This window comes from Miscanthus floridulus, chromosome 1 (genome assembly GCF_019320115.1).
Source record: "Miscanthus floridulus cultivar M001 chromosome 1, ASM1932011v1, whole genome shotgun sequence".
Taxonomy (NCBI): domain Eukaryota; kingdom Viridiplantae; phylum Streptophyta; class Magnoliopsida; order Poales; family Poaceae; genus Miscanthus; species Miscanthus floridulus.
This window is the reverse complement of record NC_089580.1, coordinates 159,599,123-159,613,987: the sequence shown is the minus strand read 5'-3', so window position 1 is coordinate 159,613,987 and position 14,865 is coordinate 159,599,123. Positions and strand designations below refer to the sequence as shown.

Here is a 14,865-nt window from a genome sequence, read left to right as displayed (position 1 = left end):
CATAACGTTATAGTAAACCACTTAGTAAGAAGTTATTATAATCTCGTAAATGAAAATAGTAATTATCGTAACTCAAAGTGGCTACAAAATAAGTTATTTTATAGCCAGCTACATCGTAGTATATATATATATATATATATATATATATATATATATATATATATATATATATATAACTGCTATTTAGGTCCAGCGCTCTAAATAATATATAGGTTACGTTCGCTTTTTTTATAATTTGTTTTTTTAGTCGAAATAATATTTTTCTTTTATAATAAACCCACGAAAAAAATAGCGCGCTATTTTGCCGCTATAGCACGCTAATAGCGTCCCAGATAGCTCGCCGCGACGATATCTTGCATTTTCACGCTATACGCGCTATTGCCGCTATAGCACGCTATAGCGCCGCTATTGCCGCTATAGCGCCATAGCACGCTAAATCGCCGCTATTGCTGTTTCATGTGCTGACAAAAAAAAACGAGGCAGAGTCAGATTTAGGCCCATCTTGAGCCCTCTAACCCTAATCCAGAGTACCCTCCGTTATTGTTGTTTCATGTAGCTACTGAATATTTAAACCTTATGGATGTTTAGACTGTATGGAAGTATGAAAACTATGAATATGTTGCCTGTTTGGACTGTTTATTATTTTTTGCCTGGCTGTATATAAATAGCGCGCTATAGCGGGCGATATAGCGTGAGCAGCTATCTCACGCGTGCGGCGCTATAGCGGTGCTATAGCGCGGCTATAGCGGCGCTATAGCGACGCTATAGCGGCGCATAGCTCCCCAGGAGTGGCCGCCGCTAAATTATATAGCGCGCGATTTTTTTTCATGGTAATAAACCAATCAGAAGTTTTTCGGCGACGCCAAGTGCCATATAGCGCCGGCCTTCATCGTTCCCCAAAATCACGGAGCCAGGCAGCCCGGTACAACGTCGTCAAACCCGTAAACCGTAAAAGACCGATATGCTTTACTACCATTCGCAAACGCACAGAAATAGCACAAGCAAGGCTGCTGCCTAATCACGGAAATTGAATACCCATTTATTTATTTTTTCTCCCCCACGCATTTCAATGTTTGGTTGCCACCCTCGCCTGGGCTTGCCTGCCGGTCTGCTTGCAGGCGGGCTCATTCGCGGTCGGCCGCTAACCCGCATCGCTCGCCGTAAAGTTTGTTAGCGGGCTTACGGTTAGCCGCTAAGCTATAAACTTTGCGGACAAATTTTCCGCGGACATAACAGACTACGCTGTAAAACCCGCGAGACCCGCTACACTGCAATGGAGGCTACGTGTACACTATCTCTCTGCGCGTACAGTATCTACACATATCCTGTAAGAACTTGGAACCTGCAAGCTAAATTTTCATATCCAGTTAATCGACGAGCAAGGATGATACAACTTTGCACTGATCATTTTAATTTTTATATCCCGGCTATATATATATTGTACGTTCTCAAATATAACAACATCAAGAAATACAGGTACAGAAACAAAGACACATATCCTGTAACAAAAGTTATTATTACTAAACAAAGACGTAACGTATGGATGTCACTCTGCAACTTTGCATTGACTGAAATATACTTCATGTGCTAGTAAAAAAAAATTGGGGTGAAATTTCGGATGAATTTTAGGAAAGTACATTTTTCGAATAAAATTCGAAATGAGTACTGACAAATAAAATTCGAAAGTGCATTTTTCTGTCCTAAGTTTACTAGGCTGCGAAGCTGTTGTGATGATCGTGCGAGCTTCTGTTACGGCACCATCAGGCCTTACCGAAGATACCGAAGCTGGTTCAGTCATTTTGGCCCGTCCGACAACGAGTACCAGACTGAGCATCCGCACCAAGATGCCAAGCGTTGCGGTTCTTGCGGGTTCTTAGTGAGCTTATTGTGTTGTCCAGTGGGTTTGGTGGACCAAACGATGTTAGGGTCACGAAGAACTTGCAGCTGAACCGTGTTGTCCGCGAACGTTGATTTTGCGGGGCGGATTGGTGGACAACATTAAAAAAACCGCCCCCGCCTGCATCCTGACCTGCCAGACAAGCGATAGCAGCCGCAGGCGATCGAAATCCAACGCCTGGCGTCGAAGCTGCCTGGGAGGCAGCAACCAAACGTGCCCGAATTCCTCCTCATCCGTATCGCTTGAAAGTAGTACCGGCGCCGGCAACTCCTCCTTCCCCACTGGCGGCGGCGCTCCTCCCTAACCGCGGGCCGCGACTGCTTCATTCCACACGGCGGCGACAGCGGCTCTCCATGGCGGCAGCGCTTCCCCAAGGCTGAGCGTCGTCCACCTCCATCCCGGTGGTCGCGCGGCCTCCCTCTTCTCCCTTGCCGGCGGAGGAGTGGCCTGAGGTGCTCCTGGCTGCCGTAGGCCGTGCACCCCGCCCTCTTCCTCGACTGGTGGATCCGGCGGCCTCTCCAGCGTGTAGCGCCCTCCATGGCCCGCATTGGGGGTGCGGCGGGGCGCCCTCCATGGTCACCTCGGCATCTTCGGCAACGGACGGGTGGCGGTCGAGCACGAGGTGCAGGGGAGGTGCGGCGGCCTTCCATGGCCACCTCTGGGGCTGCGGCGGCCCCTCCACGGCAACCTCTGCAGCGGCAGCGCCCTCCATGGCCAGATTGGGGCGGCGGCGGCTCCCTCCGGCGGTGGTGCCTCCTCCCTACAACGGCGACGCCCCCTTCTCCCCCGACCCACGACGGCCCCCTCCCTTCGGCCAGCAGCGTCTCCTCTCCCTTGGCCGTCCAGGAGTGGAGTGGCGCGTCCTCTACATCGGCAGCGTCCAAGATCGACGGTTGGCGTGGTGTGCCTTCCCCAACAGGCGGCGGATTCCACATCACCACGGGTGCGGTGGCGGTCTCCTCGCGGCCCGCTGTAGCCGCGGCGCCTCCCTCGCACCCTCTACATCGGCAGCATCCCCATCACAACGGCACCACATCCTCCTAAGGTCCAGCGGCGGCTGCTACGGCCTCACCGTGCATGGCTCACCCCCTGGCGGCAGAGGCAGGCTTCTTACGGTGGCAGTCTGGGCCAATCGGCCTCCTCTTCGATAGCGCCCCTTCCTATCCAGAGGTGGAATCTTCATAGAGGCGGAGGCACATCATACGTGTGGCGGCATGTTGTCCCCAATTTGCTTCTCCAGACGATGAATGGTGAGGTTGCGAACAGGAGATGGGACGGATGGCCGTGCATCCATGTTCGGCCTTGATGAATTTGGCTTCACTGATTTGTTGTTAATTGAGATTTTCGTTGTTGGATGAATTTACTTTCATCATGTTGTTTTAATCACTGCTAGAGCGAGTGAATTGTAATATTAGTTTTCGTGCAATGCTGATTTTTTTTGAAATTACTACTAATATTTTGTAAATTACTACTCAGATTTTCAGTTTGATGTTACGTTCAAAAAAATTCAGTTTGAAATATGCACGTATCGTCATGATTTTGTAATTATTACTCAGATTTTCAGATTGATTTTACGTCCAAAAAATTTCAATTTGGCGTATGAATATTTACGGTACCGATAGAGTTAAAAAAAAGATCTTACTAATGCTAAAAAAAAGATCTTACTACAAGTATGGAAACGTTTAAAAGAATGTTATACTAAGTATGGAAAACGTTTAGAGACCAATTCTGTAACTTACTACTTGATTTGAATAAATTGGTTGGTTACTGTAAATTACTACTACTTGACAAAAAAATTTAAATGATGATATGATTTCATGATTTTTGAAAAATAAACAAATCACAAGCGCGGCAGTCATGCCGGACTTTGCGCCAACCAACCATTAGCTAGCTTCTGCTTTTTACGGTTGACTGGTTGAGAAAGCAAATTCACCGTAGCTGACCACAGAGCCGCGCGCCACCAATACTAAGACTATTTTTTGGTGTCACTTTTTTTTTTTGTTGGGTCGTTCCTCCGTTCCGGCCGTGCGATATCCTACGCGATAGAAAAAGAAATTGTCATCTCTGCGATCGTCGTCAACAAAACAAATCGATCACCTGAGACCACATGCATAGAAGGAAAACAATAATCATAGATGCAGGTTATACACGGTGAGACTGATGAACCCTCTGCAATTTCCTAAACGAATATTCGTACCATTAGTATATATGTCAATTCCCCTGTGTTTCTTCGTGCTTCCATTAGCATATAATATGAAAGTATTATTGTGTTCTATCACGACTTCCAGTTGACTACTCCCATTAACATATACTTCCTCAGCCCCAAAATATAAGTCGTTATGGATACGTGTAGGTCAAACTTTCTCAACTTTGACTAGATTTGTAAAAAATACATGCAATATTTATTTCTCCAAATAAGTTTATTATAAAAATATATGCAATGGTCTATGTAATGATACTAATTATGTATTATAAATTTTAATATTCTACAACTAAAAAGAACAAAAGTAAGACTATTTTTTGTGCGACTTTTTTTTGGTTGCTCCTCCCTTCTGGCCGTGCGATACCCCGCGCGATAGAAAAAGAAACTGCCATCCCTACAATCGCCGCCTGCTTTGAATAAAACAAATCGATCCCCTGAGACCACATGCATGGAAAGAAACAATAATCATGCATGCAGGTTATACATGGTGAGACTGGTGAACCTTCTGCAATTTTCTCAACGAATATTCATACCATTAGTATATAGGTCCATTCCCCTGTGTTTTTTTTTTCTCCCATTAGCATATAATATGAAAGTATTGTTGTGTTCATCACGACTTTTAGTTGACTACTCCTATTAGCATATACTTTCTCTGCCCCAAAATATAAGTCGTTATGGGATACGTGCAAGTCAAACTTTCTCAACTTTGACTAGGTTTTGTAAAAAATACGTGCAACATTTATATCTCTAAATAAATTTATTATAAAAATATATTCAATGGTCTATGTAATGATACTAATTATGTATTATAAATATTATTATTCTTTTATATATAATTGGTCAAAGTTAAAAAAAAAATTAACTTCTCAGGAAGCGAGAATGAATTCTTATTTTGGGACAAAGAGAGTATATGAAAGCAGTGTTGAAAATATTTTAACAATCAACTTTGTCTGTGTCTGATTGGTAAGCTTAGACATTATAATGGCATAAAAAATTTCGACTCTCATGGACACCCTATGGATCAGTGCAAAGCATCCCAATCCTACAACATACACAAATGGCAACCTTAAAGTTATGATATTTTCAAATGGTGGACAATAAAGACTATCTTAGACGTTCTGGCATTAGAGTATATACGTGCAGACACATAGGCATGGTGGTGCAAATGAGCAGCCAACAGGAGTCGAGAGTTAGGGGATGTTTGGATCCCAGGACTAAACTTTAGTTTCTGACACATTGAATTTTTAGATATCAATTAGAAGGACTAAACATGAGCTAATTATAAAACTAATTACATAAGTTGTTGGCTAATTCGCTTGCCAACACAGTGTACAAGATGGTGTGGAGATGTGGTTGAAACTTATTCGTGGATTTGTTGGCGCACGAAAGAAATGGATATCGGAAATCTCTTCCTGACGGTATAAAAAATGATCTTAGCCGCATCACGAAAAGATCTACACAATAGAGTTTGTGAGCCTGCGACGCCATACTTTCTGTGACTGTGTAAATTTCACGAACTTAGCTTTTTTGGATTAAATGTCACTTTAACGTCGGTCATATACTTTTACAGTATTGTTATCTTATCGTGCGATCCGTGTGTTTTTAGTACAAAAGTTTAGTTGTCCCATAGCAAACACACGGGCACGAACCAATTTACATATATACTTCGAACCTGTGTGTACATGATTATATGAAGATGCAGCGGAACTTATTCATGGATTTATTGACGCATGAAAGAAATGGATATCATAGAATTCTTTCTGCCGATATAAAATATTATGTTAGCCGTATCACAAAAAAGTCTATACAGTAGAGTTTGTGAGCCTGCGATGTCGCACTCTCCGTGACTGTGTTAAATTATGAACTTTGCTTTTTGAATTAAATGTCACTTTGACGTCGATATTTAATTTAACAGTATTGTTATCTTATCGTGCGATCCGTGTGTTTTTAGTACAAAAATTTTAGTTGTCCCGTAGCAACGCACGGGCACGCTACCTAGTTTACTACTAATACTGTAAATTACTATTTGATTTAGGTAAATTGCTTGATTTATTACTACTTGATAAAGAAATCTTAAATGATGATATGATTTCATGAATTCTGGGAAATAAACAAATCACTACCTTCTTTGAGCAACTCCAAGAGAATAGTTAAAACATTTTATAAAGCCTAATATGGCTATATTGAGGAAAAAGCTTCTCACAGATCGTGCAAAATGCCTCTCCAAGATAGCTCGCTGTCCATCCCGGAAATTTCGGTCGCTAGCATTGGCTAGCCAATGTCGCTCGCTATCGTGACTCTACGTGCGCTCGGCACGCCCGTTCCCGCGTATGGTCGCCCCTTCCCGCGCGAACGCGCCTTGATCGCACGCTGGACTGGTGTTATTACACATACGCTCGCTCCTAGGCCTCCCGGCAGGCCGGAAAGCAGCCATCGGTGCTTCGCTCGTAGCTTCTTCTCTTTGTTCTTCCACTCGATTCGGAAGCAGTGGCCATCATGGCGTGTCCTCTTCGTCTTGTTCCGTGCAACCACCTCCGCTGGCTCCCTGCATGCACGTACGTATGCATGGGCATGGCAGACAGGCATGCAAAGCTGTCTACCAAGAGCTACCGGTCAAGCAAGCACGATATGCACGAAGAACAACGGACTGCGGTGAACAGAGCGCCGGAGCCCTACGACGAATAAAGTCCACATGACCATGGCATGTTGGAATATACATAATGAAAAACTTTTACAGATACTGTTTGATTGGTTTAGTTTTTTTAGGTGGATTTCTATTTTAGATATAGGCCTAAATTAGTAAATTAGAAAATATTTGTAGATATATAGTCACTTAAAATGCTCTAGCCATTTATGGCTGTTCGGAGTTCGCGCCAACCAAAAATTACTTTTTACGGTTGAGGAAGCAAATTCACCGTATGAGTTTGACTACTGCGTGGACAGATGTTTTCAAGTTACGGTTTCAAGTTTAGGCCCCGTTTAGTTTCACCCAAAAGCCCAAAAATTTTTGCATAGTAACCGTCACATCGAATCTTGTGGCACATGCTTGGAGTACTAAATGTAGACGAAAAAAAAAACTAATTACACAGGTAGTCGAGAAATCGTGAGGCGAATCTTTTAAGGCCTAAATAGTCCATAATTAGATAATTTTTTGCCAAATACAAACGAAAGTGCTACAGTAACCGAAAGCCAAAAATTTTCGGAACTAAACACGCCCTTACTACTATACTTCGGGAATAAGTTTGACTACGTGGACAGAACTAGATTTGAGTCTCACGTAGTAATTATAGGGGACCACGTAGTATATGTTGTAATTATAGGGGACCTTCTTGATACGACATTCTGTTCCCAGAGAGATGGGGATATATATTATGTATCATGTGGGCATTATGGACAGCAAGAAACAGAAAAAAGGCATGGAGAAACTTCAATTTCTACATATCAAGCTTGTAGGTTGGCGTGGGAAATGGCAACTGATCTTAGCCATTCTAGCCCACTAGTATACACTTTGAAGATGCAAGAAAGAAAGTTCACTGGTGTCCCTCCTCTTGATGGGGTAATTAAGGTAAATTTTGATGCAGCTTTTAAAACTAAAACTTATCGAGGTGTCTCGGGAGTAGTTTTACTAATGCACAAGGTCAATTTGTAGCAGCCAAATTGTAAACAACATGGGTCAATACCTGATGCTCTTATGCTGAAGCTTATGCTTATCTTGATGCGACTCTAATGATAAGGATCTTAGACTGTCAAAGGTGATTGCCCAAACGAATTGCCAAGAATTAGTGGGCGCTATGGAATTCTAAGACTAGTAATAGGTGTGCTATTATTCCAGTGCTAAATCAAATCCACGAACTTAGTTGACAATTGTAACACCCTCGGTGTTACATTGTACAGTTTTGCTAAAACACTGCATGAGCATCATACTTGTGTGTGAATGTGTGTAATATAGGGTATAAAGTAATATACATAACTTGAAACGTTCATCGGCAACACGAAACAAATGCTACATTTCATGTCGCTTTATATCGTTTAGGGTTCTAAGTGAATTTTTATCGACAAAAATACTATAGAACGCTTATGCGAAACTTTGATAAAATATGTGTGGGGTTCGCTAGCTAGTGTATCAAGTAGCTTGGAAAGGAATTCGACGCAAAACCGTTTGAAGCTTAGTCAATTCACGTAAGTCTGAAATAGGTCGACGAAGCATGTTCAACAATTTGTGTAGAATGATCGGGTTAAGCAGCGGCGGGATGTTTTTGGCTTAGTTTGATAGCCCTATGTACCCTCTTGGGTATAGACTAACTGGTTTTGGCTTTTGGATCATCGAGTTGGTTTTTGTAGCAACTCTAAAAAGCGTGCACGACACGGTTTCTACCTCCGGGCGTGGTCACCGCCTCGCTTCGGCCTAGCACCGCTGCACTGGCCTACCCAGCGCGCGCTGCTGCGCCGACCGCGTCACCATTGTCGCGCCTGTGCATGGACGCGCATGTGGCCCCTGCACTGCTGGCCACGGCCTCCTACCACCACGCGCTGGCGCACAGCTCGCACCGCCGCTGTTGCCATTGCCGCGTTCTGGCCGCGCCCACGCGCCCACCAATGCACTGGCCGGTCTTGCCGTCGGTCCCGCACTGCAGGTCACGTTGTCGTTGTTGCGCCTGGCACGCCACGCACACACACGCACGCACGCGCACCGCACCAGTGTGCCTGGCTGCTCTGCCTCACCGTCGCGTTGCACTGCACCCTGGTAGTGCTGCGCGCCATCCGTCGCTGCCGCACGGCACTGCTCCCGTTGACCTGTCGTGGCTGCACACGCGTGGGCCGACCGCCTAACTTCGTCATCACACCCGTGTTCGCTGCCACGCTATGTCGCTGTTTGTCTTGGGCCTGCCTGCCTCTGCGGCGCGTGGTGCCAAGCTGCCGTCGGCTCACGTACTTGGTAGTGTGACCAAGCGTCTTGAGCACGTCTTGCTGTTCCCCATCACCGTGCACGCTTGTGCTGTGAGTTGATGGCCACGTTCCACCACGACAGCGTTGAGCCTAACCCCACCTACCTCCCTGTCTTCGCTGTCGCCATGGCCGATGGGCCCGCTCCCTTCGATTTGCCGTGATGGTAGCACCGTAATCAAATTAGCCACGTCCTCGGCTACGCTGGGTAGCCAGCCACCCAACCGACCCCACCTTGCTGCTAGTATCGCCGCACAGTGCCCCAATTTGGAGCTGCCGCTCCATCGGGTCCTTAAGACCAGGTTGGCATGCGCCATCGGCAAGCCACGTATCCAGAGCATCTTGTGGCAATTCCTTGCACCGCTAGCCTTGCCTCCATCTGCTACTCGCCCTGTGCACCTCGGTCAAAGCGCTACTGCCGCCTAGCCTTTCCTGATGCGGTCGTGCCATCGTCGTGCACCGACCGTGTGCACGTGGCCAGCTCGCTCGGGCCTTCTCCGATCGAACCACCACCTCGATTGGTTCCGTGGTGAGTCACTTGAGCTCACTAGCTACCCCTTTTGCCCTGGCTTTGCTGTCATTCACCGGAACGCCACTGCCGTGGCTGTAGGGTTTCTGCCACCATGGTCCGACCTCGCTGCTACGTCCCAGCTCACGCTTCCTTCGCCCGACGCTTTGTATTCACTCCTAGGTAAGTGTTGGCTCTGTAGTTAGGGCAGAGAAGGGCTGATGGGTCGACGTAGTCGCCAGTGCCAGCGTCGTCGCACCGGTGCACGCGTGGGTGCCCGAGGGGGTATCGTTGTTGTGAGGATAGAAAGTTCCGAGGGCGTAGCTATAAGATAGTAGACTAGCGGAACAGTATGCTTAGCGCTCGTGTGATTACAGAGTAGTCTGAGGGTGTTTTTGCATATTGACCGGTGCACGCGGGTCCTCCCCGTCGTGGGCCATCGTCGCTCTAGGCTGGGCGGCGCCGCGTGCGCTGCGTCGTGCGCTGCGCGGCACGTCGCGCCAGTTTGGGCTGAGCCGAAGCACGTTGGGCCACGTGGTAGAAGTGGGTTTTTCAAATTCTAGTGGAGTATGAATGTTTATTCAATAATAGTTTGAGCCGAACTTTGAAAAATAGTAGTAAATTCTATAGATGTCCAAAAATAATGAAACCAAGTTTGTTACGTTCACAAAAATACCATCCACATCTTAGTGTAATTAGATTACAGTTAGCCATGACAATGGTAGGTTCATAAATTCAAACTAGAGAGCTCAGTATTATATAGATTAATAATTGTAGAAATTTTTGTGGTAAATAGGTGATAGCTATAGCTATGAAAATTTACAGTAGGCTCACTAGATTATTATGTACTTGCTGTAAATTTTATAGCCCTAGAGTAAGTTGATAAATGTAGTAGCTATTATCCTTGTGTTGTCATATATAGATTAAGTCGGTAGTAGGAGTAAGAATACCTTTAGTTGCTATGACAATGTATGTCATGCTTCATACTTGTTAATGGTAACAGTAGGTGACTTAGTACCTTAGCCAGTAGCACTAGCTAGTAGTTAGATAGATGTACTTTTATTTTAAGAGTTGTTGTCATATTACTAAGTATTGCATCATCATATGCATGTAGATCACGAGTTTGTAGAGTTTGTGCCCGTGGACAAACAGGAGTACGAGAAAGTCATTGAGGAGTACGAGGAGGAGATCCTCATACAGGAGGGAGCCCCGGAGCCTTTTGGTGCTGACTTTGCTGACCTGTCGCCTGCCCAAGGCAAGCCCCGATGTATAACCCCTATTTTAATGACCACTGAATATATATGATGTGCATTTACATACAGATATTTTATAGAAACTACATGCACAAATATATCTACCTATGAGTCCTACTGGTACAGGTCGAGTAGCTGCTATGCTCAGGATATCGTTAGCGTGAGTAACCTGCCGTTACCCACAAATAGGTGAATAAATATGACCACTCATGATAAAATGTGGTAAAGGTAAATGGTGACCGGGCAGGGATGTGGTTTGGGTATTGGCGGATGTAAGGGGTTGTGTCCTACGACCAACAGGGCATAGCTCGGTTATACTTTTTCCCTATCTATGTCGATTAAGGACCGGTCGTTGCATAAGGCATCGTGGACAAGTCATAGATTTATTATCCCAAGCATATACTTGGGTATGGGCGCAGGGAAGACTCATTGCTCTCTTGTCGTGGATCTGGCTCTTTCCGGACCGACTGATTGGAGGCAGAGATGGTGGAGGTCCTTGCACCGCACTGAGTCCAGGACTCAGGAGTGGGGGCTTGGAGTCTAAGTTTGGACGGAGACCTAGACACCCAGGACAGGAGGGTGATGGGTTAGTCCTGCTTGTGTCTGGGGTACAAGTGGGGCATGTGTTTTTGGGGTACCCAGCTAGGGGCATTGATTTGTGAATCGCCGGGCGATCCGGTACGGCTTGTTTCGTGTCTAGCACCGTAGTAAGAACTGAAAGATGAAAGATGATGAAATAGGACTGATTGCTCAACTCTTGCATGAAAGTAGAATAGTTTCTTATATAGACTGGATAGATAATAACTTAATACGATAATAATAATATAAATAAAGACTCACTACTAGTATTGCTTTCTGCCAAAAGAAAACCCGCAAACCATACAGATTATCATACTCCTTGGAGTTGGGAAATTATTCCCACTAGTCGAATAAGTTTGCGAGTACATTGTGTACTCAGCGTTTATTTACCCTGTTGCAGGTAATGCATGAGAAGTACCCTTGTGTGGAGGATTCTTCTGGGTGGCTCAGATGGATCCTCGTCCTTTATCGCTAGATATTTATTTTTAAATTCCGCTGTTTATTATTTCGCACTCTGACATTTGGTAATGTAAGTATGAAATGGACAAGTATTGTAACATTATTGGATCCTTAGGAAAAATGTGGATCTTTCGGGTTCTCCCTTAGGGTGTGCCCGACGGATACCACCCGTTGTAGCTTACTTTCGGGGTGCTTATAGTCTGGTGGAAGATGAGCACCTCCGTAAGTGGGTTATTTTGGACGGTTCTGCCACAACAATGCACACATTTTGTTTTGGTTCATGTAAGGAGGGAAGCAAACATGGCTGCGCATTATACAACCAAGTTGCTTTACTTTCAAATTGAATGTATGTGGTTGCAAGATGTACCCAACTTTTTATCTCAATTTTTTAGCAGGACTTTCCTGTTGAGAACTGAAGTAATATAAATAAAGTTTTCTTTGTTCTAAAATAGATTCTTAGTTGGGCTAATATGTTTGGCGGCCAGACACATTTTGGGCCTTGCTCGCTCTAAAGAAACTATTGGGCCTTCTTTACCCTCACATCGACGAGCCAACCTAGTTAAGCCACTTGGATCTGGTGCACTTAAGAGGCGCGCCAGGAGTTCTTCAAAACTATGGTAAACTCGGAATCCCCTTTCTTCTCGTACATACGACTCACGAATTTGGTGGGCTTGAGACAACTTTGTTTGGTTCCTTGTGTTGATCTACACTAGCCAGAGGAGGCGAGGAGCCAGATCAACCAGTGGATCACGAGCGCGCCGACCGGCCGGATCAAGGACCTTCTTCGGTTCATCCCACGGGCTGCCTCCACCGTGGGACGCCGGCGGTGCTCGCCAACGCACTCTACTTCAAGGCATGTGGGAGCGCAAGTTCGACGCTTGCCTGACTCGGGACGAAACCTTTTCGTGCACGACGGTTGCGTCATCCGCATGCCGTTCACGTCGAGCACCAGCAAGCAAGTAGTGCATCGCCTTTCGGCCCGGCTACAAGGTCATGAGGCTTCGCTACGCGCAACAAGGCCGTGGCGAGCACCGGGTGTTCTCGAGGTACATCTACCTTCTGGACACGCACGATGGCCTGCCGACGCTGCTGCACAAGCTGAGCGCTGCTCGAGAGCTCTAGAACTCTGACGGATGAGGTCCCCGTGCGCGCGTTCAGGGTTCCCAGGTTCACCGTCGCGTACAAGACGAATGCGAGGGAGATGTTGCTGGACCTCGGGCTGCTCCTGCCCTTTGATCGCGACGCCGCCAACTTTGGTGACATAGTGGAGGCACTCGTCATGTTCGATGTCTACCATGAGTCCTTCATGGAGGTGGACGAGGAAGGGACCGAGGCAACCTCCACTGCCGCTGTCGCTATGCGTTTCGGGTGCGCGCGCTATAGGCGCCGGTGGACTTCGTTGCCGACCACCCATTCGTGTTCTTGATCAAGGAGGAACTTAGCGGCGTGGTGGCTTTTGCTGGACAAGTGATAGACCCGTCGATTCCTTAGTAATTTTAGATGAGTAATGCTTTTTTGAGTGAATATAATATGGTGATTTTACTTAAAAAATATATAATATGGTGATAATGATATGAAAGCGGTTAGTACTTATATGATATAAAGGCCAGGGCATTTACCAGATAATCTACTAAACTTAGCGAGAGCTAAATTAAACCATCATGCAAGTGAGAGTGTGCAAGATAGTGTGCCAAATGTCATCGTCCTTATCTATCCCTTTCATCAGGTTCCATCGTCCATGCCTCTCAACAACAGGAAATCAAAAACCCAATCTCACCATTGCCCAACTCGTTAATGGTGTAGGCGGCAGCAAATCGAAGGTGAAGGATAGGGGAGAAGGACACCAAGCCGGTATATGGCTTCTCAGCTCCTGATTTTTACTTCTGGGCATTAGATTTAGCATTTTTCGTTTATGTATATTTCGAGTTCAAAATCAGCTCGATTTGCTTAAAAATGTGGCATGACTGTTAGTCGTCTCTTTCCTAAAATGGTTCGAATGAAATGGATACATGTAGCTCCGGTGAGGAAGAAGAGCAACAGTGTCTGATTCCTTGGTTCTTAGAACAGAGCTCTTCGGCTCATTTTGTTGATTCATCCGAGAGTACATTTTGTTGTTGAACCTATTGAAAATTTCTCGCCCATTCTTGGTTCCAAGCTGCCAATAACGTCAGGAAAATTGACGAACAAGGGTCCTATGAAATTCGTATGTAAAAAACTCGGTTCCAAACGCAAGAAGAGGCCGTCGAATAAATCATCCTGATTTCTACTAGTAGTAGTGTCATGCCAACCGCCAGCGCCAACAGGAGGGTATCATTATTTCCTACTTCTAATAACTTATTAAGGTATCGCCGGTAGTCGGATTGGTTTTAATTTCGCGCTTGTAGGGTCGGAGACGGAGTCCGACTTGAGAAGGCTGGATCCACAACACGTTTTTGGTTCCCACCGTTTTATAAATGCCCCGATCCCCTCTCCTCTAGCGCCCACACAGATCCTTTCTCGTTTCTCCTCTCTGCCGCCACACCACGCCACGCCACGCCAATAATCCTTAGCGAGCCGCCATGGCAGGAGCAATAAAGCCACCGTCCATGGCCACAGAGCATGGTCTTCCTCCTGGCTACCGTTTCGTGCCCACTGACAAGGAGGTGGTCGAGCTTTGCCTGCTCCCTCGCATCTAGGACCAGCCCCTCCTGCCGAACGACATCATCAAGGATGATCCGCTGAGCACGCCGTCGTGGGCTCTCCTTGAGAAGCACGGGCGGAGGCACCAGGCCTTCTTCTTCGCGGCGTGTCAGGCCATGAACGCCAAGGGCAACCGACAGAAGCGCTCCTGCGTGGGGACACGGGACCTGGCAAGGGCAGGGTAAGAGGAAGCACCAACAGGAAGAAGAAGGACAGGAGGTCAAGAAGAAGCTACGCGTGCGTGTGCGCGGCAGCGCTGAGAAGATTGAGATCGAGTGGGACAAGTAGCACTCAAATTCCAGGAGCACGGTGTCAAGGGTAGCATGGGCTGGTCATGCACGAG

General features: G+C 46.2%; 1 pseudogene; it reads left to right on the top strand.

The window, feature by feature from the left end:
• Positions 1-2,469: 2,469 nt before the first annotated feature.
• LOC136466237 (serpin-Z1-like) lies at positions 2,470-13,334 on the top strand (annotated as a pseudogene).
• The last annotated feature ends 1,531 nt before the right edge of the window (positions 13,335-14,865 follow it).